We start from the raw sequence: 25,125 nt of genomic DNA on the forward strand, positions 1-25,125 counted from the left end.
CTTGCTGCCTCTTCCTGAGCTATTCCTCATCCAGTCTTTCCGGGACCCTGTGACTTGGGTACTATGACCAAACCCATTTCACAGATGAAGAAACCGAATCCCAGGGAGGTTAAGGAATTGCTCAAGGTCACAGATCCTGGAAGGGACTGGTCTGGGATTCGAACCCAGGCCTTCTGACTCCAGGTCTGAGTACCGGGGCTCTCACCTCCCAGGAAGGTTCTTAACAGTGTCTGGCACAAAGTGAAACATGTCATCAAATGTTGCCCTTTATTATGGTTAACATTTTTGAAGTAGAGGCATTGAAATGGTAAGGTCACAATTCTTTTCGAATGAGAAGTATTCGGCACTGACATGTTCAGAAGTTACCCAGTGCCGCCCAGCAAATGGGCTGTAGAACTGGCGCTAAAAGCCAAGGATAATGGAGCCTCCAAGTTGCTCGGAAGAGAGGACTGACTAATTTATAAGCTGACATTCATTGGGTGCTTACTGGATCAGTTATCTCACTCAGTGCTGCGACAAGTCATTTTAGGGAACAGAAGTGGCCCAGGAACGCCAGCCCTGCTTCCCATACTCCCCTGCGGCTTCTCCCATGTTGCTTTTTCCCAGCCCAGCTCCCGCTCCCCATCTCAGCTGTGGGCCAACATTGAGCCCTGGGCACATGTCACAGCCCAGGAGCCCAAGGTCTGTTCAGCGTCTGGCATGAGGTGTGGGTGCCGTGGCAGCTGCTGCAGCCCTTCCTCATCGTCCCCGGGCAGGCAGCCTCGGCCTGGGCACCCCTGCTCACCCCTGTCCCCTCCACTTCCTTCTGCCCTGGATTTCCAGACAGAGTCAAAAATGGGTTCACATCAAATAAGATGTGTTTTCTCCCAGGGTAATTTTCCATTTATAGCCAGCCTTCTTCGGGAGGCGCTGTCCTCCTTCCTCTGTCTCGTTTTTTTCTGGGTATTTGGGGATAAACTCTTGGTGGTTGTTTTTGAGCCTTGTGGTCAGCAGCCCAGCCGGTCACTCATTCAGAATGTCTCCAGAAAGCCCATGGTTACTCTTATAGGAGTTTATGCTAATTTCTGTGGCCTCTGAGACCTCATATGTGACCTGGGCCAGCGTGGCCCTCATTCACAGACTCATCCTGGTGAGATGATGAGGATGATAATTACAGCTGATACTGACAGCACCCTCCTTAGTGCTACAGGGATTCACTCCCTCCCACAGGGTAGACAATGCTCTGATCCCCTTCGCACCGATAGGAAATGCGTGGACAGAAGTGAAGGCCGTGGCTGACGAGGCCTTGGATGGGATTGGCCCTGCTGACCTCTCTGGCCCAGCCACCCAGCTCTCCCCCTCCAGTCCCAGGCTCTGGCCCCAGCTTTGCTTTGGTCTCTTGATTACAGCCTGTGGCCTCCTGCCACAGTTCCTCTGCACATGCCCTCCATCCACCCACCCTACCCCACCACCTCCGTCTGGACCACTGTTCCCTCCACCCTGCGGCTCATTTGCCCTGATCCATCTTTCAATCACCACAGCAACTTTTTCAAGGACGTCCTGCTGGACCCCCTGGCCAGATGCCCCATTCAAACTCAGGTGGCAGTTCTCATCTGGTCCTTTTTCCAGCCCATACCTCCACGAGAGCGGAGGCCGTCAAGTGCCGCCTTGTACATGATTCTGTCATTGCGCTCACCTCACTGGGCTGAAAGGATTCATTTATTCATCCGTCTCATCCCTTGGTCTGTGAATTTCCTGAGCGCATGTCTGGGTCTTTTTCTAACACAGTGCTCAGGTCAGTAAATATTTGTTGAGTTGAGTTGAATGAACTGGATTTAATTGAACAGTGTAACTGGGGAAAGAGCACCTGAAAATTCAGAACTTTTGATGGAGCGAGCCCATAAAATGCAATCGTTCAGAACCATGGCTTTGGAAACCAGGAGTGTTTTTGGAGAGAAGGTTAGCTTTTTTAAAAGCCGAGTTCGCGGGTGTTTTGGACAGCAGGCTGGAAGGATCCATGACTTTCCAAAGAAGCATCATATTACAAGAGAAGCGGGGAAGAAAGGATGTCTGCCTCTCCAAGTTCATCTAAAGTTTAGTAAAAGTCAGAGAGAATATACATAACCAGTGGATCTCATTGGGAGCTGTGTTGGGACTTGACTTTTCACAGCCCTTGACCTTGCGTCATCCCCTTATCTGTCTGGGATGCCCTTGCAGGGTTCCCCAGCTGTCACTGCTGTCTTCAACTCCACAAAGGCGGTGGTCAGGTTGCAGGAAGCACCCCTTTTTGGGGCCGGCCTTTTCTAGGACCTGATGCCCCTCTGCCTGGGAAATGGCTCCCACACCCCAATGCGAGAGAGAAGAGGCCCCCGCTTGCCTAGAGGATGGGCAGGGTGAGGAGGGAGCTGTGGGCTGCAGGCTGGGCTCCCCCAGCAGGGTTTGAGAAGCCTGTGCCAGGTAACCGCAGGCTGCCACATCCAAACAGGGCCCGGCCTCAGCACTGCCCACCCTGGCTCCAAGCAAAACAGGCAGCTGTTTGGAAAAGCTGTTTTCTTTCATTCTGCCTCCTCCTTCCTATCCTAACAGATTATGAGCGTGTTGCTTGGAGGATTGAATAGCCCCTTTTAAGAAGTTAGAAAGAAGCCATTTCTGAATTGAGAGGAGCAAGCTAGTTAAATTTAATAGGAGCAGGACGCGAAAGATTAACACGTAATTTGAAAGCACCTTATTGAGGCTCCAATAACCCATTATGACGCTCTTAGGTTTCCAAGCATTTTGCAATAAGTACACTGTGTAGTTATTACACACGATGGATTAAAGCGCCACTGTCGTCATCTTGTCCCTTACTGTGATCCTGCTCCTAGCACATTCCCTGGCACATAATAGGTGCTCAGCAAATATTTGTTAAATGGATAGAGGAAATATGAGGCTGACTGAAGGTTCTGACTGCATTCTAGAGTGAAATAGAAAACCTCAATCTTAACCATGTTTTTTGCTCAAATGCATTGGGTGAGGACACCCAGAACTATCTGCCCTTCTCCTGTGGCTTCCAGACCTAGTTCCCACCTGTCCAAAATCATGAATGCATTCCCGACAGTTAAAAGTAACTGGAATCCAGTGACTTAACTCAGATCTAAGGAGGCTATTTTTTGAAAACAGTAACCAAGGAGTCATTTTTAAAGAGGAGACAAGTTCTGCGAGGCCTGAAAAGATAGCACAGATGTTGAAAAAGACCATCTTGGGGTTTCAGTGGCTAAGGCAGAAGATGTGTTGAAGTTAGAATTGGAATAGCTTTCTGGACACTAAAAATCAGACTTGTCATGCCTTGGTGGGCGAGGCCCGGGCAGGTGCAGTGGAGCCCGAGTCCAGAAGAGGGCGCTCTGAGCTAAGTGTGCCGCCTGCGGGGCTGAAAGCCAGGGCCCCTGCAGAGAGGCTGTTGAGGCCTCCTCTTAGCTTCTCCTGTGTGTTTTTTTGTTCTCTGTAGGATGAGAGAGGGGTTTTCCCCTCTCAGGTGGCAAAGAATGAACTTCTGAAAATATAATCAAACCGATGATTTCACAGATTAAATACCAAATCCCAGGGGTATAATCATGTTTTAAAAAAATAAATTTAATGGACTTTAACCTTTGATCTCCCTGAAATCTGTGAACAAATTTCCCACACCAGGGCTCTTTTCACATGTTTCATTGGGCCCTAGGGAGTCACGGCCTTCTTCAAATATTGACTCTAGGCCTAGAAGATGGATGGCCAAAGGAGGGTAGAGGTAAAAGTTCTCTCTCTCTAGTTATTTGGTTCGTGACTAAGAGTTACCTATTCATAAATAAAGCCCTACCCACAACATCTTTTTAAAAAAATGTCTTTATTGATTAAGGTATCTTGATTAAAAAGAAAGCTATAGGGTGGGGCAATAGTCTGTTTACAGTTGTGAGTATGCAAAACACAGAGTTTATTCTTGTATTATTATTTATTATTGCATTAGTTTCCACATGAACAACTGTAAACCTACCTTTGCCCCACCCTGTATATTTGTCAGGTGGAGATCCTTTAAAGCTTTGTTTTCCATTTACAAGCTTCCTTACACATACATCTTCCCTGCATTTTTCATTCGCAGGCTCGAGGGAAGAGCAATTTCAACAAGTCCTTTGAGAAAACAGCATACTGTGCGCAGATCTGTGACTGGCAGGTCTAGTGTTAAGAATTTGTCCTGTGGGAGGACTCACCAGTGCCCAGAGATCAATGAATGCAGTTCACTGCAGCACTGTGTGCAAGAACAACAACCTGGAAACCCTGTGGCATCAATAATGAAATGAGAAAGTGAATGCTACAGCCAAGCAAATACTGGGCAGCCGTGAAACAGAGCTAGATGTATATGTGCATAGAGGAGCGGGGGGAAAGAAGCTCTAGAATAATATGCATGAATTATCCCTTAACTGGTTCTAAAAATTGTATGTCATACTCCTTCCACCAAAACTCTCCTTAGAAAAGCTAGGCCATGCTCTCTGACAAAACCAGGGTTGTAAACATATGACCCGGGAGCCAGATGTGGCCGGAGGCTATCTGGTTTGCTGGAGCCACCACTGGTTGTGGTTGTTCTTAATTGATTTGACATTTACCATTTGGGAGATTTTGCCTAGAACTTCCGCTGTCTGGCTTCTCTTTAACTACCAGGATATCTGGCCCATTGCACCCACCTTCCTCATGGCTGGAGATGCTGCAGCCTGAACTGGGGTCTCCACACCCCTCTCTCATGGACTTCCCTGCATTTAATCCCATTCTAGGCTGTTCTCTATCTGGTTTCAACAGTAGCACTGGCTTCTGGGTCTTCTGTCTCTTTAACTGCCCTTGCGTGGCATCCTGTCCTGGCTTCTTTCCCTTTAGCCACCCTTTGCAGTCCAGCATCCCTCATAGCCTGTCCTCTCAGCAGTGTGTGCACTCTCTCTCCCTGGTGCCCTTGTCTACCTCAGATTCTACCCATGTCTCCCAAATCCCAAATTGCCGCCGCCTTAATTAATGACGGGACGGTGGTTACAGAGTATCCCAAACAACTGACCTTAGTCATATTCCCTTTCCCTCACTGCCCACAGGCATCTCCTAATGATTCAACCTAAATATCCCTTACATTTTTATTTCTTTCCTTCCCTACCTACCATCAATGTCTTGGGTCAGGCCAACAGAATCTTGTTCTTAATTGATTTGACATTTACCATTTGGGAGATTTTGCCTAGAACTTCCGCTGTCTGGGATAGCAATCCCAGGCAAGTGTTTCTAATTTTTCTCTGTGTAGCTTATTCTCCTCACCTCATCCACAACATCTCCAGACTTGTCCTCCCAAACCACAAATCTGATCATGTCCCTTTCTTGCTCAAACATCCTTCATTATTTGTCACTGCCTGCAGGCCAAAGTACAAACCTTCATTCATTCAGTCAACAAACAGAGCGCCCACCCTATGTCAGGCCTTGGAAATATTTTTGTGAAAAAAGTTGTGGTCCTCTACTCTCATACACGCTGAACCAGTATATACTGTACTAAGGGGGTGCTTCTGCCCCAAGTGTGAACTTCTCAAAGGAAAGAACTGCCTGATTTATTTGGGTCCCTAGTGCCTGGTATGTGGCAGGCTCAATAATTGCGAAATGAAAAACTAAATGGATGGATGGATGGATGGATGAGTGGATGGATGGGTGAATGAATGGATGGATGGGTGGATGAATGGATAGAGAGGTGGGTTGGCAAATGGATGAGTGGAAGCACATATGCTTTGGGGTGAGCTGAGTATAATGTCTTTGGAAACAATTGCTTAACTAGCAAAGCTGAGGCCTTGAGTTTACTGGAGCTGGCTTGTGCTGGGGGAAGACTGGCTATGCAGAGTTCTCACTTGGGTTTCCTACTTTGGTTACATGTCATGTTTCTATTTAACCATCCTTATTATTGTGAAATGGGAGAGTTTGTTTTTTCTACAAATACAGAACAATAACCTTTAAAATTTTTTCTTCAATAAAAGCTCCTAGCCAGCTCTTGCTTCGATTCCACGGGGAAGTTTTAGGCAGGAGAAGTGAGAGGCAGCGTACACAGTGCCACGAGACAGCCTCAGCAGCTAGGTCACATGTTCACATACTTCTAACCACTTACCCACAGAAGATGCTGGAAGCCTCACCAAGCCCTTGATTCCTTATCTATGAAATATGACTAACAGCAGATGGTTGTTGGAGAATTCATTGCCAGGAGGTCATAGTGAGTACAGCACCTAAAACAAACCGGTGGTGCCACTGTTAGAGGAGTGATGTTTCTCTAGCCTGGCCCACCCAAATGCCTCCAGACGCTTCTTCAAAATCATAGCCAGCCCGGCCTGCTTGGCTCAGTGGTTGAGCATCCACCTATGAACCAGGAGGTCATGGTTTGATTCCCAGTCAGGTCACATGCCCGGGTTGCAAGCTCGTTCCCAGGTGGGGGATGTGTAGGAGGCAGCCGATCAATGATTCTTTCTCATCATTGATGTTTCTATCTCTGTCCCTCTCCCTTCCTCTCTGAAATCAATAAAAATATATTTTTAAAAATCATAGCCAAAGGTGACAAAGGAATGCACTTTGAGCTGTTTTTCTGATTAAAGGAGAGACATTCTCTTGCCCAGGTGCTCCCTGACTCCATAGCAGGCCCTAGAATTGGGCACAGACACAGCCACACTCTCAGGCTGAGGTCAGGTTCCGACCATGTCCCTCTCCCACTGCCCTGTGTTGGGCTAGTTCACTGCTGTGCTAACCAGCCCAAAACAGGCCCCAGTGGTGGGGCACCGACTTTCTCACACAACATGACTGCCGTTCCTCTTCGCTTGTCTGTAATCTGGGCTTCCTCACAAGACCTCACCTACTCGGTAGCTGAGAAACAGCTTCAGTTTTATCCAGTGCAAGAATTTAAAAAGCCTGTTAAGTCCTGCTCTGCCCCTGAGATCCCTCCATCTACGACCTGTCTCCCAGCCCCTCTTCTGAGTATCATCTCGCTGTAAGAGCAGTGGGGTAACAGCCTCTCTCTGGAGGAGTCAAGAGCCTCACTCAGAGGCCTCTGGAGTCCAAGGTCTTGGTGTGGAGCCCTTTGACTGCCCACCACAGCCTTCATGGTTCAAGTTGAGGTCCTGGTCTCTCATGGCTTGGTCAGGGCCAAGGGCGGCTCCTTGGCTGACCAGCATTTGCTGGCTGTGGGCCCCGCTGGGTCTCTGCCTCCCCACCCAGGTCTGCCCCTGGCCTCTGGCTCTTGTCTCAGCATCCGCATCACACAAGAACAGCAGGAACTCCTGAGTGCAAACTACAACCACTTGCCACCAAATCACACCCATCCACCCTCTCAACTCTCTGGGACTCCCCATGTTACAGGGCCAGCTGCCCTGCCCTCAAATGCCCCCATAACAGTGGTAGAAACTGCACGGTCTGTCTGCCAGAGTCGCCCTCACTATGCTAAAGGGGAGCTCAAGCAATTTCGCAAATGTCTCCGCAAATCTGGGCGGTTGAGCCAACTGTCCTCTCTCTTTATTCTATGTTCCCCTTCCTTTTCAGGCTCCAGGCAACAGGCCTCCTGGCCCAGCCTCTAGGAAGGGAGGCTCCAAATGGAACATGGTTTAAAGGCAGCAGGATAGAGTGGAAGGGATCAAAATACATTGCTTTATATTTGCAAAATATTCTCCCTCATACAACCGTTCCCTTTCCAGGCCTGTCATAGCTAATAGAACCAATGTCCTTCCAGGCACGTTTCTTTGTTTCATTCTTGGTTATGTTCCTTCAACAGTGGTTACTGAGCATCCATGATATGCAGGCGCTGTCTGGGAATAAGGTATAAAACGGATGTGGTCATCTGTACGTGAAAAGATGTTTAGCATCATCATCCATCAGGAAAATGCAGATCAACTGTGAGATATCATTTCACATCCACTAGGATGGCCATAATCAAAAGCTGGATAATAACAGGTGTTGGCAAGGATGTAGGGAAATCAGAGTCCTGGAATTGCTGGTGGTAATGTAAAATTGGTGAAGCCACTCTGGAAAATATTTTAGGAGTTCCTCAAATGATTATTCAGGGTTACATATGACCCAACAAACCGACTCCTGTGGATAGACCCTAGAACAATGAAAACATATCACACAGAAATGTGAATATTGTTGCTATGAACAGAATGTCAATCAGTGCATAAACAAAATGTGATATAGCCATACAATGGGATATTACTCAGCTATAAACAGGAATGGAGTACTAAGAACATGCTACAGCATGGATGAACCTTGAAAACATTATGCTAAGTAAACAAAGCTGGTCACAAAATACTATATATTGTATGATTCATTTACATAAAACATCCAGAATAGGCAAATCCATAGAGACAGAAAGTAAATTAGTGGTTGCCAGGGGCTGGGAGGGGAGGGCATGAGATATGACTGCTTGCAGTGATTTTCAACCTTCCTAATGCTGTGACCCTTTAATACAGTTCCTCATGTTGTGGTGACCCCCAACCATAAAATTATTTTCGTTGCTACTTCATCACTGTAATTTTGCTACTGTTATGAATCATCATGTAAATATCTGATATGCGGGATGTATTTTCATTGTTCGTGACCCTCAGGTTGAGAACTGTTGGCTTAGAGGGTGTGGGGTTTTTTAGTGTGATGAAAATGTCCTGAAAACAGATAGTGGCAATATTTTACAACTCTGTGAATATATTAAAGGCCATTGAATTACACACTTTAAATGGGTGAATTGTATGACGTGTACATTATATCTCTATAAAGCTCTTGAAACATGTTCTCATCCCATTCTCTAACCAACTATTCTTCCCAGTTTCTTAGCGCTTCTAGGACAGATATGAATTCAACTTTTAGTCATTTCAAGATTTTCTCCAACGTACTTAGCATCTAAGACTAGGTGGCTAGACATCAATTTAATATTTTTTTTACACAGTCATTTTGTAGGAGAAAGTAAGCTCCAAGAGAGCTTGAATTTTTGTTTTGTGTATTATTCTATCTGTCATGCTTAACCAAGTGCTGGCACACAGTAGGGTCTCAGTAAATATTTGTTGAATGGGTGCCTTCATGGAGCTCCCATCCCAAATGGACACAAAAGCCCATCAATGCCTGCTAGTCATTCATTCACAGAGCATATATTTATGACAACAGCCTTGCCGTGTAAGGAGTGAATGAGTGAAGCAGACATATCTGCCCTGGGGGAACTTAGAGCAAAGAAAACTATACTGAGCTGGTTAGCACTTTGATCAAACACTGAAAAGAAACATCCAATAAGGGTTTACAGATACTGAAAGTGTGAATTTTGTTTAAGTTCCCCTTAGTGGGACTTGGTGGGAAGTTAGGCTGAGTTGAGACAGTCATGCAAAGAAAAAGAAGAGAGATTGTGAAGGATAGAAGAGGAGTGAGAAGAGGGGTCATGGGGGTGGGGGGGTGAAGAGAGTGGGCGTGTCCCAATAGAATAATTTTGCCCTTTAAGAGGCATTTCCAAGCTGTGATTTTAATTTCTTATTGAAGTGGGGAGTAATATTGGGAAAGGAAAGTGCCAAGTCCCATCCTTCATCTCCAGTGCCGGGAAGCCTTTGAGAAGAGACGTGAAGAGAAAGAGTGACTCAGTGGCGGGGAGGGGAGGGAGCAGGGGTGTTTCCAAGAGATGAGGAAGGTTTTGTTAAATACAACTGCCTTCTTCACGATGGAAAACTATGGGAAGGACAGCCAAGAAGTCAAGACAGGGCGAGGGGATACGCGATGATGACATAAGTTGGAAACTAAGAGGCCAGCTTGCAGATACAGAGCACACAGTGGATGATGGAGATCTTGAGGTTAAAAATTAAAGCAAGAAAACTTGTCCATTGGCTTTTTCCACACATACAACCTCCTTGTTTTCCCCTTACTTTTATTTTAACCAGCAAGGATGCTAGAAGAACTTTAATGAGGAAGAAGAGTGAAATAGGACTGGGGAAGTGATTAATACACAAAGATGGTTCTTAAACAAGCCAGGGTGGAGCCAAAGAGTTAAGACATGGGAGGAGGCAAGGAAGATGTGGGAGAAGAAAGTTCAGGGTCAAGGATGATGTTACAAAATCTGGCACAAATCACCAACTACAGTTTGGAAAAGGGTAGAAATGGGTCAGAAGAAGCTTATGAATTAGGAAGTGGATGGGCAGAGCTGAAAAGATCATCCTGAACTTGTAACCTGAAGATGCATCCCCAGAGTTCAGGGGGAGCTTGGGACTCAGAGTGAACCCAGTCACAGATGAGGCTGTGAAGTGGAACAAGGCAGGGTTTTGTTTTCTCTGGAGTCAGGTGCCTCCATTGTGTTTCTGCTTGGCCCAGCAGGCTGTCCACCAAAAGGAACAAATGACAAAGGTGTCCTCCCATCCCTTTCAACGGCAACGTGGTTAAGGACAGGAATCTCGGTGCAGGCGGTTGCGAGGACAGATCCAGGCTCGCAGCTCTCTAGCTCTGTCTCATTGACCTCGGGCACAGGCTCTGCTGCTCTGAGCACTGTGTCCTCATCTGGATTGCAGGGGTGTTGAGAAAGGGCTGATGTTGGGAGGAAATGAGATCGTAGAGGCAGACCTCTTGGCACAGAATAGCACTTAAAATATTTCACCAAGCCTCCGAGGCAGTTTTCTTTTGGTATTTTAACAGCTCTAAAACCAGGATGTGCAGCATTTTTTTCCCTTAGTGGCACATAAAATAATGGTGTATCTTACATATCTTATAAGGTATGGTGTCTTAGATTTGATAAAGTATGGAAGTAGACATCCAGTAAGTGGCGGTTGAGGTGTTGTGTGGTTGTGTTTCCTGTGCTAGATTCCTGGCTCATGTCTGGGGTTTCCTTCTGCTCTTTAGGCTGGTGGGGCCTTTTCTCTGGGGGACAGGAGCCTGGGCCCTGGAGTCAACCCCGCTGAGGGCAAGTCTTGACTCGGCTACTACTTGTCGTGAGACCTGAGCTAGGCAAGGCATGTTTTTCTCTTAGAACCTCATTTTCCTCCCCTCCACAAGGGGGATAACAAGGTTACCTTCACTCATAGGGTTATTGTGAAGATAAATGAGATAAAGTTATGTAAATTGCTTACTTAGCATGGTGCTGCATTGTATAAACATTAAATGAAGATGATACAAATAAACAATAAGATTACATAACAAGATGGCATTTCCTAAAGAGGGGTACTATTATTCCCCAGGCACCCCAGGAGCCCCACTATAAAATATCCACCTCTGACTCTCAATGGGGAGGGACCTGAGAACCCAAATCAGCCCTCCTGAGCTCATTGGTGTCTAGGACTGCAGCCTCCCCGGCCTCCCCTTGAACGCCTCCCCTCCCCACCTCTGCCCTGCCACCCTCCTTTCTGAGCTAGCTTTCCATCTGCCCAGCACTCTCCTCCTCAGGACTCTGGACACTTTCCTTCAGGAACTATTTGCCTTGGAAAGAAGGTTGGCTGCTGCCCCTGGAAAAGGCCACCACAAACCCTGGCTGGGGTTTTCTCAAGCAATGAATGTCCCAAGACCTCCTCCAACAAGGCTTTTCTCTGTCCCTTCATCTCCCTGTCTCCTCTGGTGCCCTTGATCGCTCCCCCCAGCCCTCTGCCTCTGTTCTTGCTGGAGTCCCCTGTACACACAAGTGACCCAAATGCAAACGGCATGTTTTTCTCAAAGCCTCTTACCTCTGCCTAATAAGTCTGTGTGTCAAAATCAATCCAGCTTTCTGTTTGACACATTAACGACTCACACACCCACAATCTCACCATTTCTTCAGGTTCCCCTTGGTCTTTCCCTCCCAAAGCTCTCCGTGGTCCTGAGACCATTGCCCAGCCTTCCTTGGCAAGCACAGCAGACAGGCGACAGGCTTTGCTTCGGGAAACTGCAGAGTCTCCTGGGTAAACGGGCTCTGCCAAGTCCATCCTTGAGCGCTAATCGCACCGAAGATGGAACTCCCGACTTTTCCCCAGGGTGGCTCTCTGGCAAACCTTTCTTTTCTGCAACCTACCTTTCATAACTGTCCTGCCGTGCCACATCAAGCCCAGTGTCAGCCCAACCCAGACTTTCATCTGTAATTTTGCTGGCTCACCTTCAAGGTCTGGTGTCACAGGGTTGGATCAGGAGCAGCATCTGGGCCCTGTCCTTTGGGGAGGATGTGGAAATAGGACTTATCGCTGGATGTGTAACACAACAGAGTGACGCTCATGGCCGAAGGAACGTGCCAAAAACTCTCAGCTTCTCAGAACTCCTTTCTGCTCACTTAAGAATCTCAAGGACAGGATGCAAAGTGCTAGATGGGGTGGTGTAAGGTTTCATGAAAAGCAGCAACAGCGTGGCACCGTTGCATCAGGGTAGAAAGCATGGCGTGTTAGACAAGATCCCCCACATTTACTTATCAGTCTGTCTATCTGCCTGTCTGTATATCTTCTGACCTATTCAGAAAATAACCTGGGGAATTTAAGCCAGGGTATGGAGGACAAGGTGGCATATAAAGATATCTACGTGATCGCAAGACAAGCCAAACTCCAGCCAAGTGAAGAAATTAAGAGAGAAAAAGCCACCCTTCCTTGTCCCTCCTGAGTCACTGGGGAGAAGCAATCAGATGGCAGGGGTAGACATTCTCCCACTACCAAATGTCCTATACTACAGGTGTGTTCTTTTGGGGGGTCTCTGGAAGGTCAGAGTGCCTCATGCTGTCAGACTTTGGAACCTGGCCATCACTCCTACAGGCTCTCTGGGCATGGCTCTTGCCTTGTTCATGCCCAGAAAGGAATGAAGGAAGCACCCTGGCTGGCCTGGTGGTGGTTGCCTGGGTACAGCCCTCTGGAAAACCAGCCCTTTCCCTTTGCCAACCTTCCCATCTCAGTTCTCCCCTCTGGCTCTCTTCTACTTCCTTGGGATGCCACAGAGGTCCTGCCCACCTGAGCTCACAAAGGCAGGTCTGTCTGGAGCAGAGCAGGGCAGGCCCACGGGTAGGGCCTGGGCTCCACACCACTTTCCTTCCTTAAGGAAACCAATGGGTCCAGTCCAGTGAGGCGGAGAGAGGGTGTTCCCCTCATTAACTCGCTCCTCGCAGGCGCAGGCAGAGGCAGTGGCTGTGTGCGAAAGGAAAGTTTTCTGCTTTGGACTCCTGGTCTGACAGGGCTGTGTGAATGAGGCACGTCACCACCCAGATCAAATCAGATTACATTAATCTGGATTCAACTAGCCTTCATCTAATCCTTTACCACTGACTCAGTCTGAAATGTTTAGCTTTCTTTTGGAAAGTGCCTCTGTTTCCTAGTTACTCTGTGTAAGGACACAAGCGGCCGCCTCTCAGCAATTACGATTTGCATATGACCTTGAGGAGCCTGCTCTGGGCTTCACTGTCCCCGTTACTCCACTGAGCCACCCCTATTGAGGACTTTCAGCACAAGGGACCTGACAAGACACAGTAAGGAAATAAAGGGGGAGTTGTGGTCCAAAGTGTGGGCTCTGACGTCATGCTTCCTGGACCTAAGTCCAGAAAGTCAGTTCACCTCTCAGTTTCAATGACTCCACCTGTAAAATGAAGCCAGGGGCAGTGCCCGCCCCACATGTAGGGCATAAGGATGCGACGAAGCAACTCCAGTAGAGCACTTAGCATGCCACCTGGCATTCACAGGTGCCAATGCTGGATTGCCTTACAATGATGTGTTATCTATGATTTTTAGAGCCGTTTTTATACACTGTACACATATACTCAGATTTTTCTGAGCCTTTTCTGTAGTTAGAAATGGAAAAACCTGGCCTGGCCATCAGAAGTACTTTCTCATATAGGCTCCCCATGATGGCAGTTTAGAGAAATCCCTACACAATTCCACTAAGATCATGCACATATTTCAAGAGCCATGAATTAGGAGGAAAAAGTTTCCCAACACTCAACTTACAAACTCAAAGAGCATCGGTTCACTTAATCATCTATCATATTTTTCTGACCCTCTGAACAGGCCCCGACAGTATTGAGATTAAATGAATATACTGATTTATTTCGCACCAGCCTGCTGTTTATAAGGAAAACATACATTCCAGAAATGTGGTCCACATGGTTCAATGAGCACCTACTATGTGCCAGTAGGGAATCTGTGTTAACAAACGGCGTAGGTTACATGAGTCAGATTAGTTCCTCCTGTGGCCTCTGTTTTCGGGGTTATATATTTCTTACTTTGTTATATAAAACTGAGAGCAATTCAGAACTGATGCAGACAGTCCTGCTTTCTTTGCCTGCTTTGTTTTTATTTTAGGGTAGACAGTTATAAAACACAGCTGGCTACATGAAAAGGAAGGCTACATTGCTTATGCAGCTGTGAACAACAGAATTTAAATATAGTCTCTCTACTCCAACAAACCTGGTTCTTGGCAAGAAAGGGAAAAAAGACTTAATTGGGGTTTTTTTTTAACACTTTAGACTTCAACACACACAGACACACACAAAGGTAATATAGCCAGAGCATATGTTGAGTGATTTTTAAATTCATTTCCCTTAGACCTCGCAGTGTAGGTTGGGAGGGAGTTGTCCAAAGCACTGTGCTTGTGAGGAAATCTCCCTTCACCTTCATAACAATAGTCATCAGTGTTTCTGAGCATCTGTTCCGGGCTGGGCAGGTACTCAGAAGAGCTGTAAGGTTTTTACCTCCTTACATCCTCTGAGGTGTGTGCCATTTACACATGGGGAAACAGAGGCTCCAATAAATGAACTTGCCTGGGGCCACACACTGCTTAGAGGTAGGATTGGAATTTAAACCCAGTTGTATAACTTCAGGACCCATATTTTAGCCACAACTGGGATTTTTCTTAACTCATTTGCATTGTGGTAGAATTGCACCAAAAATATATTTGAAAGGTGAGTAATGACAAGGACCTGGGAAAATGGGAAGTACTCTAAATGACATCGCTTAAGATGTAAGTGATACTGAAGGATACATGCAAGAAACATGCTAGTTGGCCTACCCAAGAGAACCCTAAAATTAAGTGTCTTTCTCCTTTTTGTATTTCAGTATATTGTTTAATGTTCTTTTGTCTTTGATAGTGATAAAGCTATGCATAAATGATTTGAGGATATTCAATACAGCATTATTAATAAGTAGAGGCCTGATGCACGAAATTCATGCAAGAGTAGGCCTTCCTTCCCCTGGGTGCCGGCATCAGCTTCCCTCTGGCACCCGGGACCCGGGCTTCCCTCCCAGCCCCAGCTTTATCTGGAAGGTCATCCGGAAGGACTTCTGGTCTAATTAGTATATTATGCTTTTATTATTATAGATTATTATAGATAGTGACTACAAACTGAATATCCAATAATAGAGAACTTACTAAATACATTATAGAGGAATGTGCTGCCACCATTAAAATTTCTATCTTAGAAGAATTTTTAGAGGAATGGAGCCCACCCATGACATAGTGCTAGGTGAGGAAGTAAGTTAAAGTCTATAAATACAGTATGATTCCACGTTTTTGTATACACACACATATACATAGATAGGGAGATAGACAGGCAGACAGACATAAAAAACACAAGAGGAATAACTGGAAAGGCATCAATATTACCAACATTTTAACAACGATGATCTCTGGATGATGGATAAATTTTCATTTTTAAAAATTTCTTAAATTTCATTTTTATCATTGCTTACATTTCCTGCAATGAAATATTACTTAAGTATGTAAAATAATTTTTAAGTAACACATACTCATTAACTCAACAATGTCATTACATGTTGGATGGTCTCCTTCAGGTCTTATCTGGGCAGGTTTAAAGACACAGTAGTGATGAAAGCAGACAGCAGCTGAGCCTGGTACATACTGAGGCGTCGCTCCAATGGAGGCCAACTGACTGCCTCTTTCACCACTGATGTCATTGACTTCCCTCTCAGCCTCAGCTCTGACATCAGTAAAAGGGATTAAGAGTGGTACCTCCCTTATCAGCTTTGTGGAGGATTAAATGAATTACTTCAAGTAAAGTGCCTCAAAGTACACAACAATATTAGCTGCTATCATTATTGTTGTTGTTATTATTATTGTTATTACTCTATGTAGAATGGCTGCATTGCTGGACTAGTTCATGTTCCATCTCCTTCCTTCAGAAGAGCAATAGCACAGTTGTATTTCTCTTGGAGAGCAGGGACCACTTCAGGTCATCCAGGCACATACAGTCACCTGTGAGTTTTGCACGTAGGTGAGATCACTCAGTCACAGCCATTTGGCCTCATACCCCAGCCAAAGCCATAAAGGACAGAGAGAGCTGCCATGGTTCAAAGAGAGACTGGAGTGTTTATGCACCTTTAGAAAACCAGGGGAGCCAACATTGGATAAAGATCTTAATTGTGTTTGGAAACCTAATAAATATGACTAGTTCCAGGCAATAGGATAGCTCCACTCTATTGCTTATCCTGGCCAACGCTATAACTCTGGGCCGGAGTGTTCTATTCTGTTTATAAGCGTGAGATACTGTGCTATGAGCTCTTTGGAAGGAGAATGTCTAGTAGCAGGCTAATTCCTGAGAGAGCCAGTCTGTTTCTCGTTGCTTCCTCCAGCCTCCGCCGCCATTGCCTCCCTTCTGCATGACTCCCAGGCCTCCCAACTCATGTCTCTGCCATCCTCCTGCCCTCTTAGAGTCAACCGTCTGCCCGAGACCAAATGAGGGTCTTCACATGTCAATCCTGGCATGTCCCCTCCGGATTCTAATCCCCCAATGGCTTTTCACTGCACTCAGAACACATTCCAAATTCTTGGCACACCTCTTCACCCCCATCTTGACCCCCCTCCCCGCAGCCTTGCCCACTCTGCTTGAGGTATCCTGGCCTTCTGTTGGATTCCAGGACATACACTCATGTCCACTTCAGGGCCTTGTCACATGTTCTTCCCTCCACGAAGATCGTCTGCACCTCTCCTCTCTGCAGGCAGGGCGCCCCTCGTTATCCTGGTCTTCAGTCTGCGTCACCTTAGAGAGGCTCTCTCTCTCCACCTATTTCTAACAGCTTCTCTTGTTCCAATGCCTAGTTTGTTACCTTTATAAACTAGATCTTATCACAATTTCTACTTATTTTATTTACTTGTTGGCTTAGTGTGTGTGTGTGTGTGTGTGTGTGTGTGTGTGTGTGTGTGTGCGCGCGCGCACTTTGTCCCCTCTTTACTGCCCCAGTAGAATGTAAGCTTCTCTAGGGCAAGGACCATATCTGTCCTTTGTTTTTGAATTCTCAGGGCAGGGCCCCTCAAGGAGAAGGTGCCCAATAAACATGAAAGGAAGAGAGGGAGGAAGGAAGGCAGTCTCCGAAAAGGGGGCTACTTTTCCAGGCTGCCCAGTTTCCGTGAGTGTGGGCAGTGTGTCCCGCTCAGCCCTAGCATTACTGTGCAAGTTTAAAAATAAAACCCTGGCTGGAGTGGGAAGCCTTTAAAGAGGATGGGAGAGAGATAATGAGAAACATGAGCGGCCAACGCAGGCCCAGCAGGATGTGGGACCAGCCAGGAAGGGAAAGGAACCTGACCAGGGGGAGCGTAATGACTTGGGGCTATGATTGACGAATGTCAGATGTGCTTAGAGGTTGTTGTGTTGTTTTTTTAAAAGGTGTTCTTTACAATTCCTAAAACAGGGACCTCTACACCGACATCTGACTGTCATGCCGTCAGAAGAAGAGGGAGAGGCCTGGAGGTAACAGAGGTGACGCAGCCTGATTTGGCTCAGCCTGCCCTGACCTTCCCCAGGGTCCATCCCAGCATGGGATCCAAACCTCCCACCACAGTGGAGCCCCAGCCAGACATCCCAAGGTGTAGCCGCCTTCCAAGGGCTTGGCTCAGTTCTGGGGCGGTGCAACGCGGGGAGGATCGGGTCAATGGGTCACCAGAAACAACTCGGACATCGCCTTGGAAACGCTCTCCCCCACTCGCACTGCCTGTACTCGGACCCACCCAGAACCAGCTGTGTGCTTAACCCTCAGGCCTCAGTGGGAGGTGGGGAGGCCTCTGGGAAGGGTCAGATGGGTCGGGAAGAGGTCCACCTCCTTAATGGGAGACCATCAACCTTCAGACTTTACTTTGTAAGAGGTCTGGCGACACAGGCGAGCAGCAGGCTGACAACCCATTTCTGAGCCTGACCTGGTGGTGCAGGGAGGGGCGGAGCTGAGTGTGAGGCTGCCAGCACCCCCTCTCCAGACTGTGACAGGGACCCCTTCCCACACAGCTCTCTGTGCCACTCTAGAAGCCAGGGGATCTGCTCATGGTCACCTGGTGTGGGGAATATTCACAGCCTCTAAACCAGTGGTCACCACCAGGTTCTCCCCACACCCGCAGCTCTGTGACAGTCAGGAGGGCCACAAAGGGAGGGAAGGAAATAAACAAGTACCTTGAGAGAGACAGCTGGAGCCTTCATACCACCTCTAGGGAACCTCCACAACCACCCCTGAGAAAGCGCTCTCCACTCTCCCTAGAGAAGGAAACCAAAGTGCCAGAGGATCAGTTCCTTATCCAAGCTCACTGGGAGGGGCGGAGCACGGTGCAGCCCACATGCTAAATGTCCGTGCAATTTCCACAACCCACAGCCGACCATCCCTTTCATCCCGGCAGTCCGTTTTCAAATGATTTAAACTCAAGACCCAGGGCTAGGGCCGGGGTGAGAGCCTGAAGAGATGGGTGGCTGGGAGTCCCAAGCCTTTTTGCGAGCCCAGTAAGAGAAGCCCGCTGAAGTTCACGCTGCTTTCCTTGGTGGTTGGAAACGCCTGCAGTTTAAAGCTGCTGCACAAGGAACCGGTGTCTGCTCCGCGCTTCAACTCTTTAAGGAGCTTTTGCCGTTTTGCTAGTTCAAGGTTCCTGACATGAGGATTTTAAGTGCTGGAAAAGCACAGGCTGGTCATTGTCCCTTGGAACAAAAAAGACTAACAAGGAACAGCAGGGCAGTGGGTGACCTTCATGTCGCAGGATCTTTTTTTGTTGTTGTTTGTTTGTTTTAAATGCATTCATATGGAGGCTTCCAAACAACCTTAGCCAGACTGCAAAGCTTGACAGGAGTCATGATAATTACTACTTTATTGAGAAAATACTCTGCACTATGCACTGTGTACTAAAACATCGTGGGTGCTTTACATGTCTTTTTTTTAATATTTTTTATTGATTTCAGAGAGGAAGGGAGAGGGAGAGAGAGATAGAAACATCAATGATGAGAGAGAATAGTTAATTGGCTGCCTCCTGCATGCCCCACACTGGGGATTGAGCCGGAAACCTGGTCATGTGCACTGAGACATGGCGGCAGAGCTACAGCTATTACATGTCTTATCTCACTAAATTCTTAAGCCAACCCTGTGGGATAGCAACATCTAACACTGATAACATGACACTGACATGCGTTATAGACTTCTCCTGTATCAACTCACCCCTGTATCCTATTGTTCCTGTCAACAACCCTAGGATACAGGTGCCATATTATCTCTATTTTCTAGAAATGGAGAAACTTTGTAACTTGGCAGGGCTGTGGAGCTACTGAGTGCCAGAATTCGAACCCAGTCTTCCCCCAGGGCCCATGCTCTCAGGTCTATGCTGTCCTGCCAATACATCCCATAGACCGTCACTCTGAAATCATGACAGGGTAATGGGAGTTGGGTCAAAATTGGAACTGTCAAGAGAATTCCTGGTCTCCCCTGTCAGCTCTCTTTCCAAACTTGGCTGCTACTTCCTGAGCCCTCAGCAAAGACATTCAGGACCGACCTGGGAGAAGGGCACCAAGTTTTGTGTGGCCAACCTACTGGAGATTTTATCCTTGGGAAGAAGCTATTCTGAAGCTGACCTGCATCTCCATTATCACCTCAAACATCAAGAAACAAACACACACAAAAACCCTCGGATGGAGGCTTTTAGGAGGAACACTGGCTCCTGTGGACACTGCCCTTTCACTGCAGGCCAGGAAACCTGAGCCCACTCTGCCTGTGACTCCTAACCAGGGAGGTGTTCTCCTGCTGTGTAGACTCCAGGGAGTGATTCTGGAATATTCTCAGCTTTCCCCCAGTTGCCAGTTTCTAAATTCTGATGGAAGTTCTGAGGAAGGACAAGAAGAGCCTCATTTTCTAGAAGCTCTTTATGTCCCCAGAGGTATCGGTGCAGCACTTTGCACACATTGATTAATCAATGCCAACTGCCTCTGCTATTCCCATCAGACTGATGAGGGGGGCAGAGGCGAGCCCTCTCTCTGCCTCTATGGGTGCGAGGGCCGGAACACCCTACATCAATGACTCCCTGCTGGGTTCTCGGCATCGCTTCTTTGCCTTTGATGCCCATCAGCCACACTTTGGAGAAGAGGTTATTTTCAAGAAGGTGAGAAAGCTGCCAGGAGGCCTCTTTGGAAATAAGTTATTCATCTCTCAGCATGAATAATATAACTAAGCAGATCATGGTGTCCTGGGGGCTGTAGCTGCCATGGCCTGGCCTCTCCTGCCCCTAGAGCTCCGACTACCTCCCCCGCCCCCCCCACACACACACGCACACACGCACACACCTGCTTCCTTGGGGATGACACACTTCCTCACACCATGAACCTTTGCATGTGCTCTTCCCTCCCCCTGAAACAGTCTGCCCTCACCCAGTTGATGCCTCCTGACCCTCCAGATCGCACCCCTCCTCTCCAAAGCTTTTCAGACCCCTGACTGGGTCGGGCCTTCTGCATGTGCTACTGTGGACCACTCAGTAGAGTTACTGTGTGATTGATGTTGGCAACCCCATCTGGCCTCAAACTTGCATTAGATTGGGACTAACAGTTCCAGTCTCTGTTGCAGCCCAGGGTTTAGCATGCTCCCCGGCATGTAGGAAGGTGCCCACAAAAGAGCTGAATGAACCTGAAGTGGTCATTAATGGCCCTCAGGTATCCCAGACCTCACTCTTTCTCCTCTTCCTCCTCCTACCTCCTTTTTTTCCTTTACTTGCCCTTCCTTCCTTCCTCTTCATCCTTTCTATTCATTCCTTCTTCCTTCCTAGGCCTTGGGCCTACCTGTAGCTCCAAAGAACATTTTTTAAGCCAACAGAAAAGCACTGAAAGTTAAAGAAAAAGAAAAGTTGCCACAATTTGGCATAATGCGTTGGCCTTCAAGTTCATCGCCCCCAAGTGAGGGCCTAGAGAGGGAACCCAAGTTCCTCCCGTAGTAGTTTTCTGGGGCTGCCATAACAAGTACCAGAGATCTATCTTCTCCCTGCTTCTTTTCATGTCATCTTCCCTCCATGTGTGTCTCTCTGTCCCAGTTTCCCCTTTTCAAATGGACACCAGGCATCCCTAATGGCCCCATGTAAACTTGATAACCTCTTATCTCCAAATAAGGTCACATTCGGAAATACTGTGGGGTTAGGGCTTTAACATGAATTTGAGGGGGGACATCATTCAACCCCTAATACCTACCTTCCACTGCCCATTGCCCCAATCCTTTTTGACTTCCTGAATGAGGTAAAAGTAGGAAAGCACAGGGACACGTCATCTTCTGAAGAAATTGCATGGGCGTCTGGGAACCGGGGTGAACAAGTTAGGAATGTGAACCGGAGAAACACCCACAAGTGAGAAAGAAGAGTTGACTGGACAAAGAACAAAAACTACTCTCACAGACTAGTCTAGGGGCTGCACACCTGCGCCTTGGTCATCTGCCAGTCCTGAGTTCATATCCCCAATCCGCCAGTCACTAGCAGTCAGACCTTTCCCCTCCCGTGTAAAATGTGGATAATAACAGCACCTCATTCATGGGATGGTTGTGAACATGGAATGAGAGGATAGCATATGTGAAGGGCTTAGTGCTGTGCCAGGTACATGATAACTCAGTATGCAGTAGGTGTGCTGTCACTGTTATTATTATAAGTAGAGGTCTAGTGCAAGAAAAGTGGTAATTCAGGACAAAAGTGATGACAACAAAGAGGCTAACTGTTATGTATTCAGGCCACACGACTCTGTGTTCTCATTAACAGTAATGACACCTGGGCATCCACAATGGTGGTCTGTGGACCAAAGCATCAGAGACACTCCCCATACCCAGGAAATGCAGAACCCTGGGTCCCTCAGGAACCCAGCTGGATTAAGACTTCTATGGCAGGACCCAGAAACCTAATTTTTAAGCAAGCTTCCCTATAATTCTTATGCACATGGAAGTTTGAAAACCCCCAGACTGGACCACAGGTCCTAGAGGGGCAAAGGTGAGTCTTGTCCACTAGAAACCCCCACATCTACACAGCCTTAGTGCAAGGTGGGAACGCCTTCCTGATGGAGTCAGAGAAGTGGTCTTGAGCAATTATACATAAAACAAATTTCTGTAAATCACATTCTGAATGTTCTACTTTGAGGGATTGCATTGGCAAGTCAAGTCATTTATATCCGTGTAAACTTCACTGCACCCAGACACTAAGTTCTGGATTGTCTATTTCTCCTCCCTCCATAACTGGAGTCATCCAGTCTCGACCTCAGGCTTAGCTCAAGATGACCTCCTACCTTAGGCCTGAGGGATAAGGAGCCCTGGCCCAGCACCCTCTGTGCCTCTGTCTCTTGTTAGGCACCATTTCCTCTCAGACACCATCACTGTCTGGTTCAGGAGGACCTGAGGCCACCTTGCCTGCATTCATGTCTTGTTCCTGAAGACCTGTCCCAACGACTGTAGGTCCTCAAGGTGGCAATTCTGCCCGTGGGCGAAGCTGGTGTCCTGGGCCTCTAGGCAGGGCTTCAAACCCTGGCCTCCTTTCTAGGTCTTCAAATATCATCTGCTATTGAATTCCTGTCACCAAACTCCACCTACCTCTTAAGACACCTCCAGTGATTCCCCCAGAACACAGCTGGCATACCGGTTAGGAACACAGCCTGGTGTGAGGTGTGGCTCTGCCACTTGGTGACCGTGTGACCTTAGGCAAATGGTCCAGCCCACCAAGCCGTAATTCCTGCAGCTACAACACCCCTGTTTCATAGGGTTGTTATGAGAATTTGGTGAGGTCATACACGTAAAGTCAAGCACAGTGCTTGGCACAAAGCAAGGGCTCAAGAAACGCTGATAATCCGCAAATCTCCACACAGCACCTCCAGGCTGCCCAAAATGTGGCTCTAGTGGTCACTCGCAGAGTGTCATTGTGGACTTTGGAACAAATCCACCTGTCGGCAGCCTTTTCAGTGCTCACCTTTCAATAATCTATATATATAAAAGCCTAATATGCAAATTATCCCCGTGGGAGTTCAACTGGTAGACTGATCGCTTGCTATGATGTGAGCTGACCACCAGGGAGCAGCGCAGAATGAAGGGAGGCCCTGGCCGGCAGCTGGAAGGCCCAGATTGGCCCTCATTGCCGCCAGGCCTAGGGACCCTGCCTATGCATGAATTTCATGCACCGAGCCTCTAGTAATAACAACAATAAACAATAATAACAAATACATAGTAATCACTATAAACTAGGCACTGTGCTAAGAGCATTACTTATTTGGTCCTTTCAACAACAAGGTTGGTATTTTATTATCCCATTTTACAGATGAGGAAACTGAGGCACGAAGTCACCAAACTAATAAGAGTCAGAATTTGAATTTGAACCTCAGAGAGTCTGGCTGCAAAATTTACACACTCAGCTGCTATGTTATGCTGCCTTTCTTAAATAATAAAATTTAGGAATCAAAATAATTAGTATTCACACTCTTCCTCTTCTCTCCCTGTAGGCCACTGGCCCGGTGCTTGTCTTTACTCCTATATCTTGGACACCTTCACTTCCCACCTGAGTTGGACATTCTGCCAGCCCAGCTCGTTCTCCCAGGTAGGTCCCCTCCCTTCTCTATGGTTGAGTGGGCTGGATGCTGTCACATCTTGAGTTGGGACACCTTGTCAGTACTCAATAAATATTTGTTGATTAGCAGATCCTTTCTTGAGGAAAAGATACTCATTCCCGTCCAATTTATATGTCATGTATAGGTGTTAAATTTACCTAAACCAGGGTTATGTCTGTGGCAGAAACGACTGAATATTATCTTTCCCATATCTTGAACCGAGGATATTGCCTTCACCAGGCATGCCTGTTAGATGAGGACCTTCCACTCTGCAGGACCCCTCATCCGGAAACTAGTACTACAGGGCTGGCTGCTCCATGAGCTGTTGTAGTTGATTCGGGGTCTGCAGAATGCTTACCAGCAAAGTGAACCAGCACACACTCTGTCCTGGGATCAGACGTCTGTCTGTCCCTTTGCTGGAGTGGGAGGAGCATATGGGTGTCCATCCACCATCGTCACTGAAAATATGATCATCATGGTTGGTGCTGTCGTAAACTCAAACCACTTAACTGAATTCTGCTTCCTTGAATCCTTTTTTTTGAACCAGGCAAGCCACATACGGGTAAGTGCACACCAGATTTAGGAGGAGTTTACAAGAAGCTCAGTGTTTTCTCCCTTCATTTTTTGTGTGTTAACTTTGCTGTTGATCAAGTACTTCATTTGCAAATCCATCTACTCCGGTAATAAAGGCAGGCCCTGCAGGAGAAGGGCAGCCCACCAGCTGCCCTCAGCAGCAGGTTTGATGATCTTGCCTTCAGACACACAATCTCAGAAGGGGACTTTCCTAGGAAGCCCTCAGTGACCAACACAAAGAAAACAAAGGAAAAGGGAATTTGTGACTATGAATCACAGTCTGAACCAAAATCCACACTTGTTCACACTAACGGCCCCAGTAAACAGCTGGCCAGCCCTTCGCTAGACACCGCTCTGCAAAGCCCATTTCTTTTCAGCCCTTGGCCACCCTCGGGCTGGCTCATCCCCACGCAGAGCCTGGCTCGCCCTCTGCCCAGACGCTCGTGTCCTCCCACTGGTGTTTGTGGAGTGAACTCATAAACAATCCAATCCCTGTAGCGAAGGGAAGGGAAAGTGCTAGTCACCAGAGCAGAAAGGAAGACACAGCAGGGGGTGTGGATAGACACAGCGAGAGACAGCACCGGGCTTGCGTTCTGCTGGGGCACAGAGAGAGCTCTTGGACTGAGAGGTGGGATCAGGTGGGTGCCTGCCCTCTTGGGTCTCCGAAAAATGTGTACTTGGTCAAATGCCTGGAATTCCCACCCCAGCACCCGGAGGTCTGAATTTTTCGAGCGCTCCTGTCTGGAAGCCTTGCATACTTTGGTCATGTAATCGCGATGTGGGTGTGGCTTGGCGTACGTGTCAGAGAATGTGCCCACTGGCTTAGCCAT

The 25,125-nt window shown here is 47.4% G+C and overlaps 1 protein-coding gene across 3 annotated transcripts in view; it reads right to left on the minus strand.

Moving 5' to 3' along the window:
• The window catches only part of FGF1 (fibroblast growth factor 1), a 95,112-nt gene that overhangs the window by 60,402 nt on the left and 9,585 nt on the right, over positions 1 to 25,125 (minus strand). The window lies entirely within an intron of this gene.

The sequence above is a fragment of the Myotis davidii genome, unplaced genomic scaffold (genome assembly GCF_000327345.1).
Source record: "Myotis davidii unplaced genomic scaffold, ASM32734v1 scaffold89, whole genome shotgun sequence".
Taxonomy (NCBI): Eukaryota; Metazoa; Chordata; class Mammalia; order Chiroptera; family Vespertilionidae; genus Myotis; species Myotis davidii.